The sequence below is a fragment of the Balaenoptera ricei genome, chromosome 13 (genome assembly GCF_028023285.1).
Source record: "Balaenoptera ricei isolate mBalRic1 chromosome 13, mBalRic1.hap2, whole genome shotgun sequence".
Lineage (NCBI taxonomy): Eukaryota > Metazoa > Chordata > Mammalia > Artiodactyla > Balaenopteridae > Balaenoptera > Balaenoptera ricei.
The window spans coordinates 96689887-96715277 of NC_082651.1; the positions used below are offsets into that span (position 1 = coordinate 96689887).

At 46.9% G+C, this 25391-nt stretch overlaps 1 protein-coding gene and 2 long non-coding RNA genes across 9 annotated transcripts in view; 2 read left to right on the forward strand and 1 right to left on the reverse strand.

Moving 5' to 3' along the window:
• Positions 1 to 25391, reverse strand: part of ASAP2 (ArfGAP with SH3 domain, ankyrin repeat and PH domain 2) — a 161070-nt gene that overhangs the window by 135143 nt on the left and 536 nt on the right. The gene's annotated exons all lie outside the window — the stretch shown is intronic.
• Positions 7708 to 8821, forward strand: LOC132377119 (uncharacterized). Its single transcript, XR_009506536.1, has 2 exons — positions 7708 to 7910; positions 8392 to 8821. It is a non-coding gene; the product is annotated as an uncharacterized LOC132377119 (long non-coding RNA).
• LOC132376587 (uncharacterized) overlaps positions 24696 to 25391 on the forward strand; it is an 82584-nt gene continuing 81888 nt past the window's right edge. For both annotated transcript variants that reach the window (XR_009506360.1, XR_009506359.1), the window contains exon 1: positions 24696 to 25140. This is a non-coding gene — a long non-coding RNA (uncharacterized LOC132376587). The remainder of the gene's footprint in view (positions 25141 to 25391) is intronic.

Below are 25391 nucleotides of genomic sequence, written 5' to 3' on the forward strand. Positions count from 1 at the left end.
ACGTCTCAGCGGCCAGCCCCTCCCGCACCAGCGCCCACTCCCCCAGGGAAGCCTCACCGCAGCCTCACCTGCCCTCTCCACGGCTCAAGTTCAGCTTCTCCTATTTTTCTATTATTTCACTGCCTGATGTATCGAGCTTTCCAATCGGCCTGCCAAAAGGCCTCGGGCCATACAAAAGAGAGCCACTGCGTGATGATTTAAAACATCCGGTCTCTGTTAGAACGAGGAAGGCCTATAATAAAAACTGAAACAACAGCAGTTCATGGTAATATCAGACCATCCAAGGAAAGGGCCAGCTGATTCCACCCTGTGTGTGCTCTGTCTGCGCTCAGAGCCTTTGCTGCTCCTCTACTTCTCATAACAACGCTCTGAAAGCAACTCTGTCCAGGGCACCTGGCGCATAATCCATCACGGCCACCCTGGTGCATATGAAGTCAGGCCATCCGTTTGGTGCAAAAGGTCATCTAACTCAGTCAGGTTCAAAACTCCAGGCCCCATCTCTAATCTGATTAATTCCATCATCAGTCACTCTGTAGCCACACACAGATCCCTGCTTACAACACAAGAGGGAAACTTCCAGTTGGCACACATCAGGTCAAGGCACTGAAACACCGCATCTGGAGAAATCCAGCTCATCGGGAGAGACGGGTACGAGGCAGGGTGAGGGCTGTGGGTTTTGTGGGGGAAGCAGGAAAGCAGAGTCACCTCCCGCCTGCACCACCCATCACTAGGAGCACACTTCACACCATCCTCCAATTCCTCCTCAACACTTCCCCAAACAGGATGTGTCCCAGTAGTGAGTCACGAAAAATAGGGTATTTCTAGAAATCCACAGGAAAGAAGGTGTGGGAGAAAATTTCTAAAGAGAGGGAACAAAAAGACAATATGCAAAGCTAATTAAGCATTCACAAGGCCGGAAGTGGGCTCTGCTGGGCCAGCGGTGACGTGGCCACACCGTGCTGGCCAGCCCTTAATCTCATTCCTCCCTCTGCTCAACTCCAGGGTCCAACCCACTGGACCCCCCAACAAACCCACCTTCCCGCACCTTGTCACGTCTCCCATCTAGTCAAACCCTGGGCTTTGCAACCAATTAGAGCCCCAGCCTCTGGATCTATCAAATGGGATGTTGACTGCTTCACAGATGGTGAGTCAGTGCCCGGGTGTGTCATGCCTGTCCTCCCCGCCCCCTTCACGAAGGCTTCCTAGGCCTCACAGGAAGCAATTTCTGTTATCAGTGCTCTGTAAGACACCTAGCACACGTTACTCTGTATTAGTATAACTTGTGTACCATCTTATCTCCCTCCGCCAGGCTGGAGTAGCAGCTCCAGTGGCCATGAGTCCTCACCATGTGACAGGCACTGGGCTAAATGTTCTACCTGGGTTTTCCCACTTAATTCTCACACCAATCCTGTACCTAGGCAGTATTATGATCAGTTCTCCCATTTTATGGATTTAGGAAGCTCAAGCTTTGAAAGGTGGGAGGCAGCATAGATAGTGTCATGACGAAAAGCACGAACGAACTCAAGAGCCACAGTATCTGGGGTTGAAATTCTGGCTTTATGACTGCCTAGCTCAGTGATCCTGGGAAAGTCACTTAATCTCTCTGTGTCCCAGTTTCCTCTTCTTTAAACGCAGGGATGACAATAGTACCTACCCACAGGGTTGTCCTAAGGACTAAACACATTTAACATTTGTTAAGCACTTAGTGCCTGGCACGCAGTAAGTGTTACTGTGTTTGCTAAATACACATAAGTCAATGAGCCCATCTGTGGTCATACAGGCATTAACTGGTGAAATCAGTAGCTGAGTCCAGGTCCAAGCGGCTTCAAAGCAGAGGCTCTGATCACTGCACGGGCTCAGGAGTAGCATAAGCTCCTCACGGGAATGAACCATTTCATCTCTGTATTCCTACAAAGCTACTGGTCCCAGGCCACCATGCAAGTTTTCGAAGTGTCATGTTACTAAAGGAGGGAAATCTGAAGAATTCATGAAAAGGTGTCTCTGAAAAGAGATTATCAATACTAAAGAACTACCAGGCCTGCAAAAGAAAAAAGTACAAAAAGCATAGAAGCCTCTCATCATGATAACCCTATAATTTGGATAACCATTCCAAGTATGTTTATTTTGGAGGCCTTAACAAATAAATAAATTTCCACAAGGCAATAGTACAAACCAGAAAACAGGGTGACAGGGCAGGTGGTAACCGTTGCTTCTCAATTCCTTCACCACCTGACAAGACTCTTCAAAGTCCCAACATAATACCAGCTTTCGTCACAGTTGTCACAAAGACGTTGTCAGATCCCTATAGCCAAAGCAACCCTGGGGGTTAACCCTCCAGCCGTCTTGGACAATAATTAATTGACTCACACAGCCTTAAAGCCATGTCTGTGAACTGCCGTAACTCCAAACTGCTTTGGTCCCTGTAGGTGAAAGAAATAAGGAGCAGCCTTCTCCACTCCTACGAAGCGGCAGTTTGGAAACATACAAGGAATCCTCTGAGCCTGGTGAGATGGATACAGAACAAGGTTGGGCACACGTCTAACCCCGGAACCCCCACATCCACAGGCAAGAGGCAGCCTCAACTCCTGCTACACAAGTTCCTACGGGACCGAGCCACTCCAACATGCTCTTACTTTTTTAGGATCTACATTCACTCACTCAACTTTTCAAACACTACCCTACCCTCTAAGAATCAAGTCTTCTCTACAGCCAGAGAAACAAGATTTCTGTGAACCGACAGCACCAGCACTCCTGGATCATGTGTTTCACTCCCTGCAATCTAAGCTGTATTTGCTGGCCAGTTTTACTCATTCAGCAAACATGCATTATTCATGTATTATGTGCCAGGCACAATTCTGGGCTCTGGGGATGCTTCATTAAATAAGAGAGTCAAGAATCCCTGCCCCATGAAGCTTAGGATCTAATGGAGGGAAGAGAGAATTAGAAAATAAAACTATAACAAGTAAGTAAACTCTGGACTAGGTTAGGAGGTGATAAGAGCTGTGGGGAAAAGAGAGGTCAGGGAGCTGGTTTAAGTAAGTGGTGGTCAGTGTAGGACTCACAAGAAGGTGATACACAAGGGGGACCAGGGAGGGAGCCGTGTGGATGAACAGCAAGGAGAGAAGACGGTCTGGACAGAATGAACGGCGGGGAAAGGCTCTAAAGTAGAAACCCCTGCGCCTGCCAAGCAAGCAGGAGGGAACGCGGCCGGAGCAGAGCAAGGCGGCAGAGTCGGGTCACGCCAAGACAACGCAGGGTCCCACGCGGGGACTTTCACTCTGAGAAAAAGGAGGGAGATGCTGACAGAGCGCCAGCAACATCAACTCCCCACCAAGTAACACCCGGCGACTGGCACGCACGCAGCAGGTGGCAGGTCTGCCGTGTGACTCAAACCCACGTCTATATAAAGCCCAGGCCGTGACCACCACACCAGACGCCCCTTAAATGCGGGCTCAAATTAGACGTGACATCACACCTATCCCAGGAGCAAGAGTCAGTGAGGGAGAGGAGATGGCAGAACAAGACGCAGAGCCTGAAAGCCCAGTCAGGAGTCAAAGGGAGACTGTCACCTGCCTCCCAGAGGTGACAAGCCCTGGCTGGAGGGATGGGAAGGGGGGAATCACGCCAGAAAACCCTTCCAGCACACAGAAATGCCGCCCACCTATCCTGCTGGTGGACGAGGGATTCCTCTCTCCAGACTGGTATGAGAAGAAAAAGGAAGTCAATGGCTCAGGGAAAGTGACACACAACCACAGACCAACCCGAGCCTGGGAAGTGATCTCCCCTCCGGAAACAGGCAGGTGTTTGTACCGTCGGGAGGCAAGAAGCCGACCTGTCACCTGCCACCCGGAACTAGGCCTCCCTCACGCACGGCGCCCTGGTCCCACAAAACCCCGTGGCCCCGCGTCTGCGGCACAGCCAGCCGGGCTCTGCACAGAGGTCGCTGCTGCCTTCTCCACCGTTCTCGTCAAAACCCTCACAGATCCTGTCTCATCTGATTGAAGGGGCTTTTCCGGGGATTACGAAATACAGATGTTTTCCTGACAATCTTCCCTCAAAGAGCAGGGAAAAACCTACTCTCCTTTTCCCAGACCTGCCCTTGTTCCCAGCCCAGATGGAAAACATAGAAGCATCCTCTTCACCCAGCAGCTCAGGAGACGTGGGGACTATATTTATAAGCATCTCGGTTCCTGGCAGATCCCAGGTCCATGTGCAGAAGCTGCTCTCCATCCCTGCCACCCCTCCCCTTCATGAGGCTGCATCTACCCAGAGAAAGCTTCTCACAATCTGGCTGTAGAACCGCCCTCTGGGGAATCAGTCCCAGCCTGGATTTTTCTTGCTAGTTCCAGAGACGTCACAGGCCCGCGGCTGCTGTAAGACTGGTGCGTGGTAAAGCCACTCGCTGGGGCTGGAGCTGACCCAGGCACACAGTGGCAGGCTCATTCCTACCACGTCACCATCACTTGTCTGCTGGGTCCCATTCAAGACCCTGAGCAAGCAAGCCTGTTGGCTCTGGCAGGATGCTATGAGTGACTTGGCATTGCCATAGCAACTGCCTCTGTATCTCACGGCATTTATCAAACCATAGTGTAATTGTTTGTTTACGCATCTGTTTACACTGTGAAAGCCGAGAAATTCGGATGCTCTTTACTCACGTTAGTAAACGCCCGGTGCCTGAACAGGACAGGCAGACCTTCAATGCATGATGTGGAAAAGGCAAACACAATAATCTCCCCTTGCAGAACTCATAAAGCTGCTCTCAACCACTGCCTTCCTGTCCTCTAACAGCAAGGCCAGGACCCCTCTTCACTCCACACACAGTCACTTCTACCCCAGCCCACAGAACACAGAGCCCAACACTGCCCCGCGTCCCAATCCAGAGAGAAACCCAGTGGGCACAGCCCTCCAGAACCCTGCATTTTCTTAGCTTTCTCCATGCAACCCATCTCCCTACCCTTGGGCTCAGGTACTTTGTCCTCATCCTAGAAGGCTCTCATCTCCTTCTGCTATCATGTATTCTGTCATTTACTCAACAAATACCCCAGAAGAGTCTTTTGTGCATCAGGCCGTGTTCCAGGCTACCTAATGCCTGATTACCGTTCCCGATCCAGCAAAGGCTCAGGCTCCTGCAGGAAACACACCAACCACTGGCCCTTTCCACCAGGCTTGCAGCCACGCCAGGAGAGCAGCCACATCTACCTGCTGTGGAGGTGTCCCCAGGGCCCAGCTTAGCAAGGGCGGGACACACAGTCCTCAGGCTGGTTAATCACCAGATGGGGAGACACCGTTGTCAAGGCTCAAGGGAGTGCAGAGGTGAAGACAGCAGGAGTGCGGCTAATACTCCCCTCCGTCATGGCCGCTGAGTGAAGTACGGCCCAGTGACAACGTCCCCAGAGCAAGAGCAAGAGCAAAGCAAGCGTGGGAACACGCACCACCAAGGCTGAGCGGTTCCCTCCAGCACAGGCAGGCTGCCCTCCCCACCAACTCTACTGATGGAACCCTTCTATCTTGGAACCTGCTTGGATTCTCTGTCCCTGAATTTGAGATGTAATGATCTGGGGGGGAAAGAAGGACTCAATTTTGAAACGGAAGAGATAACTTTCTTTCCAAAGTGCTCCCCTGTCTCAACCCCCCCAAAATCTGTACTGAAACTCCTCTTCTCTGCTGAGTCATCGCACTATCCTGACTGTCCACTTTCTACCCTGCCCTCAATCAGGGCATTTCTACATGGGGAGAAGACAGTCAAGGCCTTCAGCAGACAGTCAGGCAAGCACTCGCTCCAGAAGACGCCAAATCTTCCAACTCTGGTGCCGTAGCCCCATAACAGGCTTTGGAGCTGCTGGAAATGTCACAGAAATTCAGCAGGAATTGTACTTCACTACTGTGACGATAAAATGAAAATTCCAGTTATATAACACTATTGAGAAAGAGTATCATTCATAATGCCTTTGTCAACCAAGCAGCATAAATTTACATACATTAGGTTATCAACAGAAATAATTTGCATTTGGGTGTGCCAGCTCATACACACATTCTGTTGTCCCTTGGGAGTCTGAGAAATTCAACGTTCAAATGGCACCATCGTTTTCGCCTGTGTGACAGCCAGATGGAAAGAGACCATTCATTTGTTGATCACAGATCAACTCTACTCAGGAGGAAAGGGCACAGTTTACTTTGTCAAGCATAACCAAAATACATCATCTACCAGCCCCTAAATGGGCTCAATTCTGCTGCAGCCACCCAATCGACCTTCCCAAAGAAAGAGATCTGAAATCAAATATCAAAACAGCAACCAAAAGGATTGAGAAAATTGTAAAAATGTGGAATATGGTTATAGATCCAGAGACTGGGTACCACTTAGCTACCACCTAAAATCCCTCTCTCTTCTCAAGGATAACCAAGTGAGTGGGCAGGATATAAAAAAAGAAATATGCGATGTAACTAGAATACTCACTATGACACATGATAGAAACATTTTTAACACTGAAGGAAGATATGCTTCTCTCAAAAGATACTTCATTCCAAAGATAAATAATTCAAGATTGATGACTTCTCCAAGGTTACAGGGCCAAAGAGCACCTCCTATTACAGACAAGACAGGACTTATGCCTTACACTACAACCCAGCTCTTAAAACCTTATATTTAAAGATCCCCCCCCCCCCCAACCATGGCATTTAAATTATAATTACACCTACACTCACTGTTATCTGGGCTTTCCTCTCCAATCTTGCTGCTATTATCTGGTTATTATGAATAAATAGTACCTTTTCCCAGAACAGCTAATACCACTAGTATTAATAGTAACAGGTACTATTAACTCTCTTCTGACGTAAGGTGCAAATATTTCTAAATTATCTGTCCTCTCTAGTCATTTCTAAAGACAGTAACTCATAGCAAACAATGCATGTACAACATTTTGAATCTCTTTTAAAGTAGAGAGACTAAACAAAGAAGCTTCTAAGCATAAAGAATCTGTGCATAAATACTATACCCACACATTTTTTTAACTCGATAAAATGATTATTGAGCAGCTCCCACGTACTCTGATGCTCTGGGAAACAGAAAGATCCCTCACTGACAAGAGCTGTAAGATCCTGGTTCAAGTCTTCAGGGCTACCTCTGACTACCTATCTTCTTCTTTTTTAAACTTTTTTTTTTTTAGTGGTTTGAAAGACGGCAATTTTATTTATTTAGTTAGTTAGTTGCTGCGCACAGGCTTTCTCTAGTTGCGGCGAGCGGGGGCTACTCTTCGTTGCGGTGCGTGGGCTTCTCATTGCGGTGGCTTCTCTTGTTGCGGAGCACGGGTTCTAGGCGCGCCGGCTTCAGTAGTTGTGGCACGTGGGCTCAGTAGTTGAGGCTCACGGGCTCTAGAGCACAGGCTCAGTAGCTGTGGCGCACGGGCTTAGTTGCTCCGCGGCATTTGGGATCTTCCCGGACCAGGGCTCGAACCCGTGTCCCCTGCATTGGCAGGCGGATTCTTAATCACTGCGCCACTAGGGAAGTCCACTGCCTATCTTCTTTTGCGAAGCCATGAAACGTCTGGGAGGCTGTTTCCTCAGCTCAGTGTATAAAACCTGTCCGGCCCAGTGTTTTGAAAACAGTCAAGTTTAAATAAAAATACGAGCATATTATTTTAAAAAGAGCTCCTGCTCTCGGGAGTGTGGAGTTTGGTTTCAGGAAACGAGAACACAAAGGCAGGAAGCAGGTCCACGGTGGGAATGTGCACTTGCTCCAGGACAGTCATCCCTGACCGCTCCTGCGGGAGGGCCTGGGGGTCGGGTACCGCTGGACACAGGCTGCAGAACACCAGGCCCCCTTCTGAGTGCCCCCATAACGAAGGGCTGAAGGCTGCAGCACAGGCCAGGTGCCCTAAAATTGCAAGAGATGCAGCTAATGGAGGCTACTAGTGGTAAGTGGAAACTCCTCAGGCACAGGAGGGCTGGAGAAGAACCCAGAAGCTAAATGGGTGGGATCACAGGTCCACAGGGGGAGGAAGGCCTCTGCCATCTGGAGTCCCCAGCACCTGACTCTCTCACCAGGGAGCAGAAGTGAGCACCCTGCCTCGGCTTGCACACCACCTCTCCCCACCGTCCCCTACCGCCCACGCTGGGCTCCGCCGACAGTCGCCCTGTCCCAGCCCACCCTGCAGGCCTCCGAGGTGTGTATCGATCCCTCCCCTGGGCCAGGCAGGAGAAGGGGCCGGCTCCCTGACCAAGAGGGCCCGCCTGCAATCTGTCTCCAGACCACCAGGCAATTTTCGCCCCTGGGGTGAGCTGAGCGAGGCGGCCTCCGGAAAGGCCAGGCCGGTGATGTCAGACAAGGGAAGAGCAGGTTTCTAGGTGGCTGACATTGCAGTGGGCTGGGCAGCAGGTTTCTTTGTTTTTCTCCAGGCTCCCTGAGTCCTCCCTCCGACGCAGATTCGTCCCTGGGGCCAAGAGGCCAGTCTGAAGAGGGAAAGGAGAAGGGGAGAGTGATCCTCCTGTGGCGGCCAAGGAAGATCTTCTGGCGGAGGCCAGAGTTCAGAGCAGGACAACGTGAGCGCTGCTTACCCTGCCCCCTGCCCTCGACGCTGAAGCCACGCAGCAGGCAGGCGAGAAGGTGCCTTCGAAGTCATAAACGGACATTCTCAGATCAAGAAAGAAGGCGAAAGGCATTTAGAGGAAAAAAGCTCAAGCGGGGTGGCAGGCATACGTGTGCTGAGTCCTGCATGGCCTAAGAGAGATGACCCTGCCCACTTCATACACATCTGAGCGATTACTATGCATGTGTGCACGCAGGTATATAATATGCTTCCTATAAAATAAATACTGAATAAATTAATTAGTGGCTGGTCTTTTATTTTTAAATGGTAGGTTCCTTAAGGGTAGAGACAAGATTATATTTTTAATACTTTAGTATAATGCTCACAGCATTATCATTCTCTGCATGTGTGGCCAGCTGCCAAAGATCAAACATTCACCCTCCGAGGCCCTACTACCGGCCAGGCACTGGGGGTGAGGCACCCTCTCAAGCAAGCACACACCAAACAACCCTGCCGTCAAGGAGCTCCTCTGCTGCTCGTCCCTGATGCTTTCCCCCACCCCCTCCCTGGTGGAGTCACTGTTTCTCCTTCCCTCCCACTCATGAGCACCTCTGAGGCAGGAGCTCTGAAGTCCAGGGCCTGGTACAGAGCCAAGTGCTCTACATGTTTAATGAAGGAAGGAATTAAAGCCTGAACCAACCGACCACAAACCAACCAACCGTAGGAGGTGGCCAAAACCAGAAGAGGGCTGACAAATGAGTAGCTCCCACTTGACTACCTTGCGATGTACCTTCCTTTGTATTCCCAAAGCCCTAATCCAGGCCACAGGGACTGCTTCCCTGGGCAGTGGCCGATGCTTCACTACTGGGCTCCCTGCTCTGGGTCCTTCTCCCCTCTGACCCTCTCACCTCTGTCCCCCCTCCCCGCCATGCCAGGTCAGTCTGCCTTAAACCCAGCTTCAGCTCATTTCACTCCCCTACTCAAAAGCCTTAGGTATTGCCCTACAACCTTGGGCAGAAAAGGCTACAGGTAGCAAGGTACCTGGTCCTCACAGCAAGCAGGGATGTTTAAGGCAGGGGCTTGTGTGATCTGTGGACCACTATTCTAAGCAACTTGAAGGCTCTACACCCCCAAACATTCTGTCCATTCAGCCCAGACAGACTCTCTATAGTCACACCCTATCTTCTCCCCTAGGGGTAGGAACACTTTTTCCATAAAGGGCCCGACAGTAAATATTTTAGGCTTTGCAGGCCATATACACACAGTCTCTGTTGTATATTCTTCAGATTTGGGGGTTTTTTTCTTCATAACTCTTTTTAAACCGCAAATACCACCTTTATTTTAGTTTACTTTGTTTTTTGTTTTTGTTTTTTGGCATACAAAAACAGGATGGACTGTACTTTGCCAACCTCTGCCCTGACCAAACAGGGACAACTCGGGAGGGCCCTGAACCCAACTTGCACTGTTTCAACTTACCCACCTCAGTCAAGCTACACCCTCCTTTGTCCTGCTCCCTGACGAGACCCCTGCTCTACAGAAGCAAGCAGGCACTGGGGAGGGAGCCAGGGCCACCCCCGGCACCAGGGAGGACCTGGAGCTGTTGCAGACCACCGCACTGCACAGCTGCGGCACGCTTTATTCCAAGCATCAGACAGCCCAGGTCTGTCCCAATGATGGGTGGATGGACGGACGGACGGATGGATGGACGGACAGATGGATGCATCGATCCACGGATGGATCAACCAATCCACGGATCAATGGATGGACAGATGGACCAAAAACTGCTTTCGAGTAACTGCTTTAAGAATTCAGAGAAGAAAGTGGTTCTGATGGACTGGGGAATGCCAGGGAAGCCTTTACAGAATAAAAAAGACATAATGTATTTTTCAATGAAGAAACTAGATATTAGGGCGCTTTACAGAGTGGAGATTTTGGTAATTCTTAAAGAGATTTTCTTGTTTCAAAGGATAACATGACAACCTTGATTTTTCAAATCAAAACGAATTTACTTCTAAACATACAGCAAGCGTTTTAAGATATAAAATCACAGAAACAGAAAGATTACCTGGGCCTTCAACATTCAACAGACATTTTCTGAGAACTGGGTGCTGGGAACCATGTCGGGCTCTGAGGATTCAAAGAGAAGCAACACGTAATCTGAAGCATGCTCAGTCTGGCGTGCGGGTCCGACAGGAAAGCGAACTGCACGCAGGCGTAACTTTGGATTTTGAGGCTCCCTCACCCCAAAAAGGAAATGCCACGATACCCTGAAGCCAGCCACTAAGCCTCGCGCTCCTTAACAGCAGACATCCAAGAGCCAAGGGTTGTCCTCACTTAAGTCTACGTGTCCCTGAAAGAGATTTCCACATCATTCTGCCAGAGCCCAAATCCCATCCAGAAAGATGCCCTAAATGCCTCATTTGGGTCAACACCAAAGGAAAGAGTTGTTCCACATAATTTAATTTTCTCAGTGAACTAACAGTAATCAAAATTACACGGCGAAACTCAAAACCTATTTTCATGCAAACTCTCCTCAATGGATTACGTGCTTCCCTGCCCGACACAGCAGAGTACTGATTCGAACTCTTCTTAAACCGGCTGCTGCGTGAAGACCCTCGGCGACGCCTAGAGCAGGGGCAGCTCCACACTTCTGAGTCCAATTTTCTCTTTTCCTCCCTTTCACTGTGCTCAGCTTTTGAGCGCTGGTCCCTGCTATTTCTATTTCACTACATGGTCTTTTCCAGAACCCCGAGGATGACCATGACCTACAGAGAAACAAGATGGGCTTTAGAGCAGCTACTTACACAGGGTTTTTTTTCTGTTTACCACCAAGTTCTAACACATGCCTACCACCATGCCTACCAGCGGCTTTAACCACCCAACCTAACAGTACATTTTTCTTTGGAAAAACAGTAACAAATTTCTGAAACACACATCAGCTGACACTGCTACTCCCTAATTCAAACCAAAATCTAACCAACTGTCAGAACCCTATACCAGCTCATGGTTTATCAGGGGCAGGAATAAAGCCCTGAATCTGATACATCAGGCCTCACTGGCTTTGTGCACAGACGCTTAGGGATCCAAGGAGGTTCATAAATTAAAAGGGCAAATAAAACCAAAGCCCTAAAGAGATTTCACATTAGCTATGACTAAAGCAATTTTGTCATAAGATCAATCAAACCTCCTTTACTTTGCTCTGACCATAAAGAAGAAAGCTGTGCACTTCAAAAATTAAGCTCCTTCCACACTGTTACAGAAGACAATAAATCATTTTTAAAAGAACAATAAACCCAGTTCTGGAAAACTGAGGGGAGGCAGTGTGGTAGGAAAGGAGGCCAACTTTAAATGTCATCACCAAAGCAGCAGCTTACCGGGAAGGAAGGCCTCAGCCCGAAATCCCAAAGTAAAGCTTCCCTCCTGAGTCCCCTCTGGCTGGAATCTCCTCTTTGAAAAGAAAGTACAGGGCCCCGAGGGTCTGAAAATACACCAAGGGAGTGAAGGTAAGAGAATGCAGGGGAAAAAAGAGGGGAGATGAGAATTTTAAGCTTTGGACACTGCCTAGACAGCAACCCCGTCCCCAAGGAAAAGAAACAGGAGCGTGGAGGAGGGAAGGGAAGGGAGATGAAAAAGGTGCAGAGCCGCCTGCCTACCTCACGATTTCCACTGTGCTCCACCCCTGCTGGTACCTCTTCCGAATGAGAAGCCTGCGGCTGGCAAGCTACAACCAAGGCAAACAAAAGCTACAGGTTCTGACAGCCCAACAGCCCGAGTAGTAAACACACCTCATTTCTATTTGCCGCAAAAGAAAAACCAACAAGAGAATTTACAAGGTGAGAAGAAAACCAGGAATTTCAACAATTACCTTTTGTCAAGAAGCCAGCGGGTCTCCACAGTGAACAAATCAAGGTGATGCTTACAGAAAGAGGCAACCAAAAAGCTGCTAACCGGAAAAAACAATGTGTTGTTCTGAGTTTGCTGTTGCAGAGACAGACAAGGCCTGGCCCTGGACTGGAAACCTCCCAGGTGCCAGGTGTACCTACCGTACACCTTGGCCGGATGAGGCAAATGTCTGCAACCCAGTTACCAATGCAGGTGACATTTCCACTAACGGACTTTGCAACCAGAGACCAAGCCCCCAAGTGCTCCAATTTTCTCAGTATATTCAGAGCCCAAATGAGAACAAACAAAACAAATTAAATTTATTGCACCCCAAGTCTGTGCAACCCATTGGCATTTAAAGATGATCAAGAACTGATCCAGCAATGAGGCAATGAAAAGAAATAAGAAGTATCCAGACTGTTAAGGAAGAAGTAAAACTACCTCTATTTGAAGATGACATGATCTTGTATACAGAAAATCCTAATACATACATACACACACACCCCATTAGAGCTAATAAACAAGTTCACCAGGATTGCGGGATATAAGATCAATATACAAAAATTAATTGTATTTCTATACCGTAGCAATGAATAATCCAGAAATGAAATTAAGAAAACAGTTCCATTTACAACAGCATCAAGAAGAATAAAATACTTGGGATTAGCAGATGCAAGCTATTATATATAGAATGGATAAACAATAAGGTCCTACTGTATAGCACAGGGAAAACTATAGTCAATATCCTGTAATAAACCATAATGGAAAAGAAAAAAAAGAAGAAAATACTAAGGAATAAATTTAACAAAACTTGTACACTGAAAACTACAAAATATCATTAAAAGAAACTAAAGACTTAGTAAGCAGAAAAACATCCTGCCGTCATAGAGTGGATGATATTAAGATGTCCACAGTCCCCAAATTAATCTACAGATTCAAAGCAATCCCCATCAAAATCCCAGCTGGCTTTTTTTTTTTTTTTTTGCAGTAATTGACAAGTTGATCCTGAAATTCACATGGTAACAGGGACCCTGAATGGCCAAAACAATTTTGGAAAAGAAAACAAAGTTGGAGGACTCCCACTTCCTGATTTGAAAACTTACCATAAGCCTAGCATAAGGATAAAATCAGTGGACTAAAATTGAGAGTGCAGAAATAAACCCATACAACAAACTTCAACTGATTTTCGAAAAGGGAGTCAAACGTATTCAATGGGGAAGGAATATTCTTTTCAACAAATGGTGTTGGGACAATTAGATATTCACATGCAAAAGAATAAAGTTGGAATCCTACCTCATATCATATCCCTACCTACCTCACAAAACAAACTCAAAATGGATCAAGAACTTCAATGTAAGGGCTAAAACTTTAAAACTCTGAGAAGAATATGTAGGTGTGTATCTTTGTGCCCTTATATTAGGTAACAGTTTCTTAGGTATGACAACAAAAGCACAAGCAACCAAAGGAAAAACAGATATTCCGGACTTCATCAAATTAAAAACTTCTGTGCTTCAAAGGACACCATCAAGTGGGTGAAAATGGGAGAAAATATCTGCAAATCATGTATTTGTTAAGAGTCTAGTTTCTAGAATATATAAAGAGCTCTTACAATTTAACAGTAAAAAAAACCAAATAATCCAATTCTAAAATGGGCAAAGGATTTAAATAGGTATTTCTCCAAAGAAGATATACAAATGGCCACAGGCACATGAAACAATGCTCAACACCACTAGTCATCAATCAGGGAAATGCAAGTCAATCCAGGAGAGATCACTGCACATCCACTAGGATGGCTACAATCAAAAAGACAGTAACAAGTGCTGAAAAGGATGTGAAGAAAATGGCACCCTATACACTGCTGCTGCTGCTGGGAATGTAAAGTGGTGCAGCTTCTTTAGACGACATTCTAACAGTTCCTCAAAAAGTTAAACACAGAGTTACCATATGCCCCAGCAATCCCACGCCTAGATATATACCCAAGAGAACTGAAAACATATGTCCACCCAAAAAATTGTACAAGAATAATCACAGCAGCATTACTCATAATAGACAAAAACAACCCAGACATAATAGACATAAACATAATAGACAAAAACATCTGGAAACAACCCAGATGTCTATCAGCTGATGAATGGATAAACAAAATGTCATATATACATACAATGGAATATTATTCAGCCAGAAAAAAAGGGAGTGAAGTACAGAATCATACCACAGCTTGGATGAGCCTTGAAAACATGATGCTAAGTGAAAGAAGCCAGACACACAAGGCCACAAATTGTATGATTCCATTACATGAATTCCATTACACGAAATGTCCAGAATAGGCAAATCTATAGAGGAGGAAAGTCGATTAGTGGTTATCAGGGATTGAGGGAGAGGGAAATGGGGAGTGACTGCTAATGGGTATGGGATTTTCTTTTAGGGTGATGAAAATGTTCTGGAATTGGGGACTTCCCTGGTGGCGCAGTGGTTAAGAATCTGCCTGCCAATGCACGGGACACGGGTTCGAGCCCTGGTCCGGGAAGATCCCACATGCCGCGGAGCAACTAAGCCCGTGCGTCACAACTACTGAGACTGCGCTCTAGAGCCGGTGAGCCACCACTACTGAGCCCGCGTGCCACAACTACTGAAGCCGGCGCGCCTAGAGCCCGTGCTCCGCAACAAGAGAAGCCACTGCAATGAGAAGCCCGCGCACTGCAACGAAGAGTAGCCCCCGCTTGCCGCAACTAGAGAAAGCCCGCGTGTAGCAACGAAGACCCAACGCAGCCAAAAAATAAATTAATTAATTTTAAAAAATGTTCTGGAAAAAAAAAAGTTCTGAAATTGGATACAGGTGATGGCTGAAAAATTCTGTGAATATACTAAAAAAAAAATCACGAATTAGACACTTTAAAATGGTAGATTTTATGGTATGTGAATTGTATCTCAATTTTTTAAAAAAGCAACAACAAAAATAAGCGCCTGAGGAAGCCACAGAGAGGTTTTTTTTTTTTAATCAACTTAATTCATAACCTATACTTTTTTTCAGGACTAAAAACTAGCCATTCATTGCTGATTTTTATTCCCACCATTTATTCTAGTGTCTTTTCAAACTGAATATATGTGATACAAAGAACCATGAGATTTTCAGGCTGGAGAGAGTAGTCTGAGATCAACTAGTCCAAACACCTCATTTAAGAGACCATACATCCAGGGCAGGGACTTGCTCAAGGTCACATAGCAAGGTGGAGACACATCAGAACTGGAATCGACTCTTCTAACCCCTTGGCTAGTGCTCTTCCCATGCCACCATATTAACACAACCAACACAGGGCTTCATAACAGCACGTCTTCCAGTGATGAAATACTGGCTCCCCCTAAGCCTAGGGAAAAGCTCTTGGAACCCTGATGTCAGAAAATCAGTATTTACTTAAAATTCAACAGTCCAAATTATTTAATGATGGCAAAACCCTGTGATCATTAACACAATCTTCTTTTCACCAGAGAAGCAAAGCACAACAGAGCTGTAATCAAGAGACCAAGGCGGGCTTCCCTGGTGGCGCAGTGGTTGAGAATCTGCCTGCCAATGCAGGGGACACGGGTTCGAGCCCTGGTCTGGGAAGATCCCACATGCCACGGAGCAACTAGGCCCGTGAGCCACAATTACTGAGCCTGCGCGTCTGGAGCCTGTGCTCCGCAACAAGAGAGGCCATGATAGTGAGAGGCCCGCGCACCGCGATGAAGAGTGGCCCCCACTTGCCGCGACTAGAGAAAGCCCTCGCACAGAAACGAAGACCCAACACAGCCATAAATAAATAAATCAAAAAAAAAAAAAGAGACCAAGGCATGCACCTGGAAAGACAGTTCAAGGTGAGACGGGTAGCACACTACAAAGCCCCATTTGTCCCAAACTTAAACTAGCAATGCACCCAATGAAATTCCAGCTCATGGGCCAACCACCATATCGACTCCAGTGGTATTTTGGGGGAAGGAATCTTTAATGGGGGAGTAGAGAGGGAAAGGGTTATTTTCACCTCTAGTCTCTTGAAAAGTATGAATACGAATGGCCAACAGAAAGTGGAGGAGGTGGTCAGAAAAAGTAAAGAGTGGCATGAGGCAGGTGAACTGTGTTGCAGACACAGAATGTTAGGAAATGTCTCATCTACCCTCCACTTTACAAGTGAGGCCACTGAGCCTGGACCAGTGAAATCAGCTGCCCAAGGCCCAGCACCTGGTTAGCTAACAGGTCAGGGCTATCAGAGGAATAAATACAGTACAAAGACTTAACATGTCCCTTCCTCTCAGAATCTCCCCAAAGTTCCCTAACTGGCAGCAGGGTGCCAACACCTCACCGAGACTGCCTAGACAAGCCACATCTGTGATTCCCCCTTCAGTGATCGCCTCTCCAAACACAGATCTGCTGACACAGAGGGAACAGTGCATGGACCTGATCCCTGGCTACGTGGCTCTGGAGTCCTCTACAAGCAGCTGTGACGGTGTCCTCAGTCTCTCAGCTCTGAGGGGGAGGGAGGGGAGGCAGATGTACCTTTCTAACTCACTCCAAAGCAGTTAAGGCCACTTAATAAACACCTCTGATGCTAAGTACCTCCCCAGGGGTTAGAGTCTGATGACCTAGGTCGACAACTATCAACCTGCACTAAAGAAGCCCAGAGAAACACCTAAAGAGGGAACTTCACCAGCAATAGAGATCCCAGCAGGAGACCGTCAGGTGAGGCATTAAAGGGCCAGCAGGAGGAACACCCCTAAGCACACAGGCTAATCTCAGCTTGGCTGGGACTCCTGGTTCTATCAACCGCTAATTGTGGGGCGGGCTGGCTACCTGCAGTCATGGAACTTGCCTGAGCCTCGGTTTCTTCAACTATAAAAGAGAGATAACAGGATCTACAGCAGATAGGATAGGGGAAAGGATTCAGCAATCCAAACAAGCAATTTAAAACACAGCACAGCCCTTAACCCAGAACTAGGGCTCAAAGAAATGTCAGCCATTGGTGTTAAAAATAAAAACAAAACCTCTATTAAGATTTCTTCTGGGAAACTAGGGAAAGAGGCCCCCAAACCCGGATCACCTGGCTAGAATCCTAGACGCCAAGGGGATTCACAATTAGAGGGAACCGTCTTCACCAGCCAGCCGACTTTACTGTGAGCATCTGTGTATAAAATCACACTGACAAAGCCATCTTCAGCACCGAGTGGAGAGATGATGTCATTAATAATCCCGTTAGTAGGGCAGGCCTCCTGCCAGGGTGTGAGCAATGCCCGGGGCCACTCGGCTCTGCAGGGCTGGGCATGTCAGCAGAGCAGTGAAGAGAGTAACGAGGAACCATTTCTGCAGCAACACGGATAGAGGAGGCAGAGAGGAAACAGTGGCAGCAAGGGTTCTCCAGAAGCATCCACTCAGGAAATGCAGTAGATGCATCATAGTGCCAGACAGCAAGAGAGAGGTCGTGCTGGTCACAGAGCCGTCAATATGGAGGGCCTTTTCCGGTCCAGGCTCTACAGAGGCAGTTGGCGGCTACAGGAGCAGACTCTCGTGTCAAAACGCTTGAGTTTGAATCCTGGCTCTGCCACTTCCTAGCTCTGTGATCCTGGTAAAGTGGCTCAGGTTCTCTGGGCCTTACAGGGTTTTTGTAATCATCAAGCAAGTTAAGAGTTAATACGTGTAAAGAACTTAAAGCATGCCTGGCACACAGTAAGCGCCCAGTAAGTGCTAAAAGAAAAGGCAAGAGACAAACAACAACAGGGACTGAGAGTAACACTTCAGTCGTGCTGCAGACACCCCAAACACACTCATGCAACAACAGCATCGTTTCAAACACGTGACCTCACCGAAAACACGGCAGAACTCAAAGTCTGCCTTAGAACTCTGGGCGGAAGGTACCTGTAAATCTATCACTTCACACCCAAGCTTGCCCTACAGAGTCAAGGACAGCATATGACAAACCAGAAAAACAAGAGAAGTAAAAATAGGAGAATTGGCGGCCCAGCTCAGGGTCCGAACTACAGGACTCAGCAGATGCAATTCACAGTTTTGCTGAATGCCAAGGCATGCATAAAGGTATGAACTAAACCAGGACCACAAGAGAAACTGCCAAGCCCTGACCTTGAAAAAATGCAGAGAGCACCATGGCTGTCAAACCACAACTGACAGCTCTACCCTCCACCCCTAGTTCCTCTAAGCACCTTTACTACTGGATAACTATAACATTGGCTTGGGGTGTCACCCCTCTCTGCTCAACTCTAAGAACCAATTCATGACAATGACGGTATAATTACGAAGCCTGTTTAAGGAGCATTGTTTCAGAGTCACTCACTCACTCACTCCAAAATACAATTAACTAAAGTAATCTTACCAACAAGCCTGGAATTCTTAGCCTGAATTCAGGGGGGTCCATAAACTTGGATCGGAAAAAAAGAATTACATCTGGATTTCATGAGCCCCCAAATGAAATTTAGCGTTTCCCTCAATTATGAATGTAAGCAACACACCGTGGTAGTATTAGCAGTACCTGCGACTCCAACAAAAGATATACTTATATAGCTTTAGAGTTGTTGGAAACAGCTCCCAATATTGCTTACATTCATCAGTACCTCAAAATTAAAATATTTGTTAGACCCAAAACCAAATCTTGATATTTAATGCTTTAGTAAAGAAACATATATTAGTATGACACAGATTTTTCAAATATTTTTCTAACTGTATTTCAATATACTTGGTTCCCTTCGAGATCCTATGTATTTTATTCAATGCATTAAAACATCTTTCTGAAAAGAGGTCCACCATCTTCACCAGAGTACCAGAGGGGTCCATGGCACAAAAAAAAAAAAGGGCTAAAAGGATAAACACTAACTGCACACAAAAGATGAGAAAATAAGTGCTTTATGGGGAAGGAGCTAGTTCCGCTCACTTTTCCATCACTGGCCCCCGGCGGTAACAAAATACTGGTAGATGCCCATACACATTTATGAATCAAGAAACCCAACACAACCAAATACAAATAAAAATACAGCCCAAGGGCTTCCCTGGTGGCGCAGTGGTTGAGAATCTGCCTGCCAATGCAGGGGACACGGGTTCGAGCCCTGGTCTGGGAAGATCCCACATGCCACGGAGCAACTAGGCCCGTGAGCCACAACTACTGAGCCTGCGCGTCTGGAGCCTGTGCTCCGCTACGAGAGGCCGTGACAGTGAGAGGCCCGCGCACCGCGATGAAGAGTGGCCCCCGCTTGCCACAACTAGAGAAAGCCCTCGCTCAGAAACAAAGACCCAACACAGCCAAAAATAAATAAATAAATAAGTTTATTTATTAAAAAAAAAAAAAAATACAGCCCAAGCATTCCAGCTCTGGTTGACAGTCCATTTATTCCACATCATCCACATGATAAAACGATAATGGTACAAAAGTATCTGGAAGGGCCCTGGCAACCACTTGAAGGCCACATGACACAGAAAGTATAGGCAAAGAAGGCAGTTTCCTATTGTGGTAGGACTAGGTGAATTCACCACCTCTTTGTAGTGGGAAAGAGGAGTGTTTAGGGAGCTGAATGGGGACAGTATCCCAGGCATCTGACACAGCTAAGAAAGTGTCACCTGCTATCATCTGCCTACAAACAGCAGAGGAGAGAAGCAGACATACCCCACCGGCCCTGTCTGCACAACTCTGCTTAATCTCTCCCTTCGCTTATCAGTGTCTGCAGAAAACAAAATGAATATCCAGCAGTGGCCCCAACACAAGTTCTACAGCCAGTCCTGCTGAGCAGCACACAGCCGGCCTTGATACCAACACTAAGTAGCTCCAGAGCGTCAGCTTTGCTGCAGGGACACCAGGAGGCCCGTTCTTCAAGTGCCCGAGTGAACCGAGCCTGGCCTCTGCCTTCGCTGGGACGGGAGCCCTGCTCTGTCCCCCTCGCCCCCCAGCACAGACAGCACAGAGGGTCTCCATCGGACCTCTCGTCACCCCCACTGCTACCACCTAGGCCACGACGTTCTTGCCTGGATGACCACCAGCCCCAACTGGTCCCCCTCTTTTCTCTCATGAGCTGCCCATCTATTCTCTCTGGAGCAACCACTGGGAAAGGTTTAAAATGTGAATCAGATCAAGCCCTCCAATGGCTTCCCACCATGTTAGAACAAAATCCAATTCCCTCCCAAGACCCACAAGGCCTCCTGTGATCTGGCCCTGCCTGTCCCTCACCCTCTCCCACGCCCACTTCTCTCCTCCAACAGGGCCTGAGCCATGCACATCTTAGGGCCTTTTCACGTGCTGCTCTCCCCTGGCTACTTCCTCATTGCCTTCTGGGCTCTGCTCTAATGCCACCTCTTCCGAGAGGCCTTTCCTGATTTCAGTTTCCTGCTCTCCAGAGTCACATTCTATTCCTGTATTCTGTGTAACTTTTCTTCAGAGCACTTATCACTCCCTGACATTACATTACTTTACCGAAGTGATTATCAACCCCATTTAGTGAGCGGCTTTAAAAAATGCCAATGTTTCAGGCCCCACCCAAACTAATTAAGGTCCGAATTTCATGGAGTGGGCCAGGCATCTCTATTCTACAAGCCCCCCAGCAAGTGATTCTAATGTGCCGCCAGGGTTAGAACAGTGCTTCTCAAACGTTAATGTGCATATAATGCACCTGGAGATGTTACTAAACCGTAGATTCTGATTCCACGGGTCTAAGGTGGGATTTGACAGTCTGCGTTTCTAACAAGCTTCCAGGTGATGCCAATGTAGCTGGTCAGTGGACCGTTCTCTGAGTTGCAAGCGGCTAAAAAGCATTGTCCAACAGAACTTTCTGCAATGAGGAAAATGTTCTAAACCTACACTGTCCAATGCACATGTGCTTTATTAGCACTTGAAATGTGGCTAGGGCAGCTGAGAAACTGAACGGTTAATTTTAGGCTACCATATTGGACAGTGCAAGTCTAGAATGTATGTGCTCCACAAAGAAAGGCATCAGGGCCTGGACATGTGGAGGGTAAGAATCAAGGATTATTCCAAATTCGTGGCCTGAGCAGCCCTCAGTGGATTGGCTATGAAAATCCAACCAGAGGCCTAGATGGCCACCAACTCAGGAGTGGATCAATATTTACCTAAGGCTGGGAGGCAGATACAAGAGACTATATTGAGACACCTTAGTAATTAAAGCATGTGGTAAGCCACAGATGAATACCTTGACTTCAAGACTCAATTGCACATCATCATGCAAGGCCCTCCTAACCATGGCCCCAGGCACACCTGACCACTCCCATCCCCAGGCATCCATGATTCTGGAGAGTCTTGTGGTTACGGCCTCACCACGTTTTATTGCATTGATTTGTTTATAGGATATCTGTCTCTCCCACTAAGCTGCAGGTTGCTTCAAAGACAGAATGCATGCCTCTTGGGAATTCTATTCCCATCACCTAGCACACAGCAGCACTTAATACATACTGAATGAATGACAGGGCCTGGAACCCACCACGAACAGCATTAGTACTTTTACTGTTAATCACAAGAAAGAGAGAAATTGAATGGGGGGTGGGGGAGAATGGGGATCACATAAGAAGAGATCATTCCCTCCTTAAATGACTCGAAAATTTCCAGACACCTATATCCAGATTACAGAACACAGCATAACAAGGTGGCCCTGTCTGATCCACAGAGGCTCATTTCCGAAAATAAGAAGGAACTGGGCAAGCAGATGATGTCCTTCTGACAATAAATCTAAAATCTGTTAGTCTGGGATGTGGAAGAGTTGTTTTTCAAACAAGTCACAAAGGGCTAAGATTCAGAATCACACTCTTGCCTAAAAAGTACGTAGGCCGTAGGCTGGGTTCCCACTAATAACTGCTGGGAGGGGCTTCTGGCCCCAAGGACAGCAAGGCCCCTGGGAGTTTGTGCAGCCCAGATGCTCATTCTACCCCTGCAGTTAGAACCCTGTGCTTGTGACAGCAATGAGATTTCCAAGGCAACCAAGGACAACAGAGTGGAGAATTATGGCACGGAAGGAAGTAGATTAAATTTTAATACTCACGAGTCAACATCAAATTTATTTTTAAAACTACATATCTGACAAAGCCAAATAAGCAAGACAGAATGGATGACGCTCTAAAGGAGGGTCTAACTATGAATATCCCACATATTTATACAACTTTTCCCTATTCTGAGAATATTTCAAAGAGCTCAGAGACTCAAAGAAACTGAGACAGCAATAAAAACCCCCAAAAGGGGGGAGAGGAGGGTTTTCAGATTCAGCCACAACTACTTATTTTTTTCCATTATTTCCAAAAACACAGGGCAGATTCCAGTGGAAGCACCAGACTTTGCTAAAATTGTGCAAAACAATTACTTCACCAAGAGAAAGTGATCATCAAGTGAAAATTTTAAAACGCAGCTATATGCTGACCTGCTGCCAAGACAACAAACTAGTTAAAAAATAAGCAACAGTGAACAGACACATAGTAGTTTTCCATTCACTTACTCATTCAACCATTCCTTTCCCTTACTCTCCCCCAGGCCACACCAACCCACCCATGTAAGTCCCACCTTGGGGCCAAACACCCTGATCAGGTTCTACGGATTAACTATCAAGTAATCTATTAAAGCAGTTAGCATTTAGTAAACCGGTTGTCTACCAGGTATTGTGCTGTGTATTATCTCATTAAACCCTCACAACCCTCTGAAGTAGACAGGTATTGTGATCCAGACTTTAAAGCCAAGGAAAATGAGAAAACATTAGGTATCTCATCCAAGTTCACACAAGTGGCCAGTGGTGGAGTCTGAACTTGAACCCAGGTCCATCTGACAAAGGAGTAATTTAGAGAAGTCAGCATTATTAAAAGTAACAGAAAGCAGCATCATTTTGAAAACAGCAAGAAACCAAGTTCAAACTCCAGCTCTTCAACTTACTAGCTCTATAACCTTGAGCAAATTAACCTCTCTAAGCCTCCATCTCCTATGTGTAAAGCAGGGATGAGGAATAAATACAACAGATGTGAGGTTCGTAGTACAGGGTGGGAATCCATTAGCTACCCATAGCCCAGCTACAAGGGTACATATCAAAAAAACTTACACTTCAGTTGTAGGATGACTTTTAGCAGACATAACTTATCTTGGAAATAATAGGTTCACAAACATTAACCAGTTTAAAATTAGTTTACTAATTCCATGACACGTTTGTTTAAACACAGGACCGAGGACTTGCACATTTTAAATTTATTTATATTTAAATTTATTTGTCACAATACCAACTCACATGTCTCATTTCAGTATGAAGAGCAGATGCTTGTTTAAAATCAAAACATGAGGGCATCACTGGTTAAGTAACTGTTTCAAATTTAGTTCTCTCATAAATGTAAGCTCACATGTACCATTACCTTAGTATGTATACTGAATTTGCTTAAAGTGAGACAGACCTGTAATGATTTGTTTTTTTTCATTTTTGAGACTTTAACCAATTCTTGTTCTTAGATGGCAACATGGAGCAAGCCTGCAGTTTAGTAACATGGCCAAATCCAGTCTCTCTTTAATCTGCTCAGTAACTGAGCTCTAGGGTAATCTCCTGCACAGCATACAAAAAGAGCTTTGGAATTACACACTGCAAACTAAAACTAATCAGGAAAGGATATGCCAATTTTAATAGCAACTCCTATTTGCCTAGCTTTCCAGCATCTGCCAGTGTTAATAATATTTAAGTGACAAACTTCAGTAGGGAAAAGAAACAGAACTTTAAACACAATTAAGCTCTTTTTAAGGCACTGTGTACAAAGCTTCCTTCCCTTAAAAGATATTCAGCTACCTCCTGGGCTGCAATCATTCCATAAACATTGTTAATGGTGTATTTTCAAAACACCGTGAAAATATTCTTCTTGCTTTTCAACCAGCACTTCTGAAAAAACTTACTATGTTCATCCCCATCTGCCTCATTTGAAGGCATCATCTTGAAGCCTTGCTAATACAGGTAGAATTAAGTGATGTGGGATCACAGAGCTCACTACAAAAGGTTTACACTCAGCTCTCCTCTACACACAAAAAAGGGGGGGGGTGGGAGGAAGGAAGGAGGGGAGAAAGCCCTCTACTATACTTAAAACACTCAGAATGTTGAATCTGCTACTTTTGATTTAGCCTATTATTGACTGTTTATGTCTACAAAGAAAAAAATTTCCATTAAGGGAAAACATTCTGGATTTTTTTTCCCCTCGAGCAATTCCTAACAGCAGCTGCTTTGTTCAAGTGGGCAAAAACCTGAATGCCATCGCTTAATTTAAAGCTCTCTGGTGACCTCCCCTCACTCACTCTAGCCCAGTCAGCTCCTTCTAAAATACCTACCATACCCATTTTAAGAACGTAACTTGACTTTCTGGCCAAGAGGAATTTAATCATCTATTCGACACTGGCACACGTGTGGCTGGTAAACCAGTTCCCTATTATGAGCCAAGAACTTGACACAGTGTCTCTGACCCTCATAACCACCTGGAAAATCCGGATGCATTGCTAGTCTCGTTCGATAGGTAAGGAAAATGAGGGCAGAGAGGTGAGTAGCTGCCCCAAACCCCAGGCGGCGGTGGCCCTGGACTCACGAACTCTGCCCTTCGGTCCCAGGCGGCTCTGACTGTCACCTAAGCTTGCCGGTCCTAAGCGCTCTCTCCGCAGGATGTGCAGGGCTTACTAGTTAGCACTAGACGATGACTCTGCACCTTGACTAAAAGCAGGCCTTTTCCAGGCTGATGGGGAAGGGAGGCGTCCAGGGCTGCGAGCAGGTAAGACACACGTCCCCGGGGGTCAGCAAAGGCCCTTGGATCGGAAGCCCGGCTCGCCCACTCCTCCCCGGGCGCCGCGCGGCGCTGCGCGGGTCAGGCCTTCCTGGCTAAGGTGTGCACACCTTTCCTGGGCAGCCGGGGTCCCCCGGACCGACCCAAGAGTCGTGCAGAGCGGGTCCCGGGCACACGGGCACACGGGCACCGCGCCGGGCAGGCTGGGGACAGGGGCACTCCACGCGCTGAGAGGGGGA